The sequence below is a fragment of the Cervus canadensis genome, chromosome X, assembly GCF_019320065.1.
Source record: "Cervus canadensis isolate Bull #8, Minnesota chromosome X, ASM1932006v1, whole genome shotgun sequence".
Classification (NCBI taxonomy): domain Eukaryota; kingdom Metazoa; phylum Chordata; class Mammalia; order Artiodactyla; family Cervidae; genus Cervus; species Cervus canadensis.
In genome coordinates, this window is record NC_057419.1 from 140,233,293 (window position 1) to 140,239,309 (window position 6,017).

The following is a 6,017-nucleotide window of genomic DNA, read 5'->3' on the forward strand; positions in this document are numbered from 1 at the left end:
AAATGCCTTCTTTAGTGGTTGCGTGTAAGATTATTTTTTGGTAAAATTATATGCTAATCTCTCCAGTGGAGCTCACTTTTCGAACTAATGGAATATTGTTTTACAATCTGAATACTCCCTCTCAAATGTATCTATTGTTATATGGGGATTTATGCTCATTAAATTGCTAAACAGAGAGCTAGCCTGCATATCCTTATCTCTGGGCACTTGAAGGACAGGACTTGGGGGAAGCGGACAAGCAGGGTAGGAGCCTGGTAAGGACAATGGCCAGGAAGTCCAAAGGTCTTGCTTGAATCCAGTTCCATCAGTTACTAGCCAAAGGTCTGGAGCTAAGTCAGCATATCTTTCTGAGCCTCAATTTCCTTACCTGTAATAATGTCACATAGAGGAACTACGAGCATCAAATGTAATCATCCATGCAAAAACACCTGGTAAACTGTAACATGCTAGCCAAAGTTGATAATTAATAATCAGTCAGCTCAGTTGCTTAGTCGTGTCCGACTCTTTGTGACTCCATGGACTGCAGCAAGCCAGGCTTCCCTGTCCATCACCAACTCCCAGAGCCTACTCAAGCTCATGTCTGTCGTGTTGGTGATGCCATCCAAGCATCTCATCCTTTGTCATCCCCTTCTCCTCCCGCCTTCAATCTTTCCCAGCATCAGGGTCTTTTCCAATCAATCAGTTCTTTGCATCAGGTGGCCAAAGTATTAGAGTTTCAGCTTCAACATCAGTCCTTCCAATGAACACCCAGGACTGATCTCCTTTAGGATGGACTGGTTGGATCTCCTTGCAGTCCAAGGGACTCTCAAGAGTCTTCTCCAACACCACAGTTCAAAAGCATCAGTTCTTCGGCACTCAGCTCTCTTTAGAGTCCGACTCTCACATCCATACATGACTACTGGAAAAACCATAGCTTTGATTAGACGGACCTTTGTTGGTAATAACAACTATATGTAAAACAGACAGCCAATGGGAGTCTGATACAATGCAGGGCACCCAAAGTTGGTGCTCTGTGACAACTTGGAAGGGTTGGGTGGGGAGGAGGGGTGGGATGGGGGTTCAGGAGGGAGGGGACACATGTATACCTATGGTCAATTCATACTGATGTATGGCAAAAGCCATCACAATACTGTAATTATCCTCTAAGTAAAATAAACTTTTAAATGATATAAAAAATAATACCAATTAGTTAAATGCCCTCTACTCCCCCTTCCAAAGCCAACAATGGACATGATATAATCAGTAGCTAACAGGAAAATACCACATCAAAAAACATAATTTTTTTATTGAAGTATGGTTGATTTACAATGTTGTGCTAGTTTCAAAGTGATTCTGTTATTCATATTTTTTCAGATTATTTTCCATTATAGATTATTTTATGAGATACAGAATCTAGTTCCCTGTGCTATACAGTAAGTCCTTCTTGCTTATCTGTTTTATGTATAGTAGCTCATATCTGTTAATCCCCAACTCCTAATTTATTCCTCCCCTCACCTTTCCCCTTTGGTAACCACAAGTTTGTTTTCTTTTTTTTTTCCATTTATTTTTATTAGTTGGAGGCTAATTACTTTACAATATTGTAGTGGTTTTTGCCATACATTGTATCAGAATGGGAAATACAAGTTTGTTTTCTATGTCTGTGAGTCTGTTTCTGTTTTGTAAATAAGTTCATTCGTATTATTTTTTCAATTCCACATATGAGTGATATCATATGGTATTGGTCTTTCTCCAACTTACTTCACTTAGTATGATCATCTCTATGTCCGTCAAAGAACATAATTTTAACCAAATAGACTATGTTTGGAGCCCTGGCTTGAAAAGGAAAAGCCTGCAGTCACAGGGAACATCAGAAAAGGCACGCCAGGTTGGAGCTAACTTGGCCTCTGTGGAGTCTCTGGCACCAAGGGTACATTATGGGAATAAAACAAAGCTTTACCCCAGACTGACCCTGTTCAGAAAATGCATGCAGAAAGCCTCAGGGAGTCAGCAAACTTCACCCTGTTAGGATCTATCTCAAATTTGATCCTGTAGAATATGTTGAGCCTAATTCATTAAATTAACTGACCTGAAAATACTGATCCTTTAAGGCCCGGTTTCATTACGTCTTCCATAACCAGCCTCTGAATCTCTTCAAATGGAATTAATCTCTCCCTTAGTCTGTGCCCCAAATAAAAGCAGTACCCCTCTAGTAATGGCACTCAGGCACACTGTGTTTACCTTAGAATTTGTGTGTGTGTGTTCGTGTACACGCATGTGTGCCTACATACTTGTGTACTGCATCACTTATAAGAATCTGCTTGCAATGCAGGAGACCCAGGTTCGATCCCTGGGTTGGGAAGATCCCCTGGAGAAGGAAATGGCAACCCACTCCAGTATTCTTCCCTGGAGAATCCCATGGACAGAGGAGCCTGGCAGGCTATAGTCCATGGGGTCGCAAAGAGTCGGACACAGATGAGCGACTAACACTTTCACTTCACTGTCTCACTCACAAGAGTATAATCTAAGCTCATGTCAGGAATCATATAATCTTTCATAGCATCAAGCACACTGCCTTACACATAGTAGTTGCTCAACAAGCACTGCTGACTGTTAAAGGGAATAAAAATTATGCATTTACTTTTAAGTATTTTCTTTTTTTCTGTGCCCTGTCTACTTCAGGCTTTAAGGTCTTCCCCTCCTTATTGAATCCTGCGATTAAGGGGAAAAGTCCATAGAATTACAGCTGACTATAGACATATTTTTAGAAAAATAGAAAAATCAGTATATAGCATAAGAATCATAATCACTGTTCCTGAAGAAAAGTGGTCAATGATCTTGGATCTGAGGTCGGTGTCCTTGAATTATCATAAGTCCCCATCCCAACTGGAGCTTAAGTCCATCTAGGATGGCACTGTCCAATACTGAAGCCACTAGCTACATGTGCCTATCTGACCACATGATATATGGAGACTGAATTGAGGTATACTGTAGATATAAAACACACAACGGATTTCAAAGACTTAGTACAAGATTCTAAAAATAAGATATCTCATTAGTAATTTTTATATTGATTACATGTTGAAATGAAAATATTTTCAATATGTCAGGTTAAATTAAATATATCATTAAAGTTAATTTACCTTTTTCTTTTTAAATGTGGCTACTAGAAAATTGAGAATTACATATGTGGCTTGCATTATATTTCCATTGAACAGCACTAAAATTGGACCCCCTGAAAAATAATCTATCCTTGAAACAATCCAAATGCTAATAACTAGCATTTCCACCATCTCCTCTTGAAACTAACATGAGCCTCCAAACCAAAGGACTATGACACAAAACACGAATACAAGACTACATTTTCATCTTCAAAGTATCTGAGTCTGTATCCAAGCTAGGAGTAGAAGTTCCAGATAAACGCCTTCCAAGCAGAGAAGAGACTTATAAAATTTTTCAAGAGTTACAAGTAAATAAGAAAAGGCATTCTTGAACTTTCTGAACAATGAAAACTCAATATTTACCAACCCATGCTGACATGATGCAACAACAAAGCAGAAAGGTAAAACAAAATCCGAAAGCTTTGCATGAGGTAGCACAAGGCTTGTATCGTAACAATTGTTTGTTGAATTGAACTGAATTTGGAAGAGGCTGTCTAATTGGATTTGATCTTTTTTTAAACTGAATTCAATGAACCAGGGTATGTCCATACACAATCCTAAAGCTCTCCAGTGAGTCTATTAACATGCATTCAGGGTGGATACTGTGCTTTCTTGGCCCTTTATATAGTAACTACCGTATGCCTACTAGAGCACTAGCTGCTTCAGGGCAGAATTAGGCATAAGCGCAAACTTCATCAGAATAAATACCTTCTTATCCTCATGTTTCACCTAAGGTAGGCGAGCACCTGTGGCATGGGCCCTGGGGACGGCATCATAAATGAGCCTCCAACTACTGCACACACCTGTGGTAGTTAAATTTTATCATCCATAAAGACTTGGGCTCTGTGTATCAGGCACAGATAGCACCTGAAATTGGAGTATTAAAAAGAGACTTTAAGAACTAGGAAGAACTCATTAACTAGGTGGGAGGAACCCTTTCACAATGTACTCATACCTAAAATCATCATGTTGTACATTTTAAATTATCTTACAATTTTATTTGTCAATTATACCTCAATAAAAAGGAGAGAAATGGAAAGAACCAATTTTCAAGCAAAGGGAATGTAAATACTGACAGAATAGCCCTGTTAAATTGCACATAATTCCACTTAAAACATGAAAAGCCCAGAGCAATATCAACAGGTCTATTCAGTTAATTCAGTGAAATACAAAGAGAAAAACATTCAACCCAGGCATTTGGCACTGTGAAAACAGACTATATGCAGTTGATGGATCAATCTGTTTTCAATAGGTTGTGTGTTCACCCTGTGGGCACAGACTTAGTCTGTGGCTTTCGCCTTAGAAAAGGCAATAGTCTGATCAGATATAGTAAAGTGAAGATGGTCACAGTGGTCCAGGAACCCCTAGTCAAACTTTACCCATATTAGGGCACTCTCACATTGGGCTGTTTTGAATGAAACCCAAATCTATGTATTTTCCTAGCCTTCTTTTTCACCTCCTTGTGTACCATTGAGCAGTTTTTGAGGAGACAAGCCACTATTACAATGTTGTCAAGGCCCTTCTCGTTTTCTAGTTCAAATCCTTGTTCATGCTGTTTGCTAAGTACTTGTTCCCTGTGACAGCTTTCAGCCAAACAGAACACACTGAATGCTGCATTCCAAACCACTCTGTCCTGCTGGGCTCTGAGTGAAACAAGCTCTTCAAACTTCATCATGTGAACTTTTCACAAGGAACAATCTCCCTCAGACAATTCCATTCAGAGATACTATCCGTGAAACTGGGACTCGGGGAAGGGGTGACATCACAGGCTTCCCTCTCCGACTGGGGTCATGACCACCAAGGTTGTATTTGAGAGGCTCCCACGTGGTGTGGCACATGACTTTCTTAATCATCCAACATTTCTCCCAACTTTCCCAGAAGCTTCCAATTTAAGATAGCCACACTTAAACACAAAATTGGGTACTGATGTCAAGAAAGCCTGGGACTTCAAGAAGGGAAGAATGAGAAATTTGCAGCCAGGGTCTCTACGAGGGATACGAGAGGAAATGCAAGACACACTATATAATATGTGCCATATGTAGGGGTTTGGGGCAGTGTACTAGGAATCCTAGAAACACAAAAGATTCTGTCCAACAAAGAGGCTGGGGGTAAAAAAAAAAGACAAGAAAAAGGTGAGAAAATGGTAGTTGAAATGTCCAAAGTCCAGGTTTGGAGATGAAAGCTTTGACCACAGCAGAAGGCTTATTGCACTGATGTGGTGAGCCAGCTTGCCGGCAGTTAGATAGGAGGGCAAGCACATGGCTGAAGTCAGCGGAATGTGGGGTTGTTTTCAGAAAGGCCTGCCTGGCAGCTCCTGAAGATGAGGAGAGCAGCTGATGCATTCAGGATGGTTTCTATTTATGTTCTCGCCAGAGTTGGGCCATGTGGACTCAATGGACTTCCAGGTGCCCCTTTGTTAATAGTCCAATGAGTCTATGAACTCATCTCTCTTTGAAACATCCTCCTGCTTGACTGGCTATTTTTGAGAAAGGAAACTGCCCAACTAAGGGGGCATTTGACTCTAATATACCCCTTAAACATTCAATATTGTATTGACTTCTTGACCTCCTAAGGAAGATGGAACAAAAAGAGAGAGAGGTAAGCTGCTACATTCCCATCTTACAAGTGGCCAGGCCATTACCACCCAGTGAGTGAAGCTTGGAATTGTGTCAACATGGCAGTCCTGATTTTAAGGAACTCACAGAGCTCAGCTGTTCAGACACTAGATCATCAAAATGAGACTATCACAGAAAGAAGGTCATCACTACCACTGCCAATTAAATCAGAGACCAGAAAGTGCCAGAGTTTGCATAGACCTTAAAGATCATCTAATAAAACCAACTCCTTTATTTCATATCAAGCAAAAAAAATCAAGGTCAA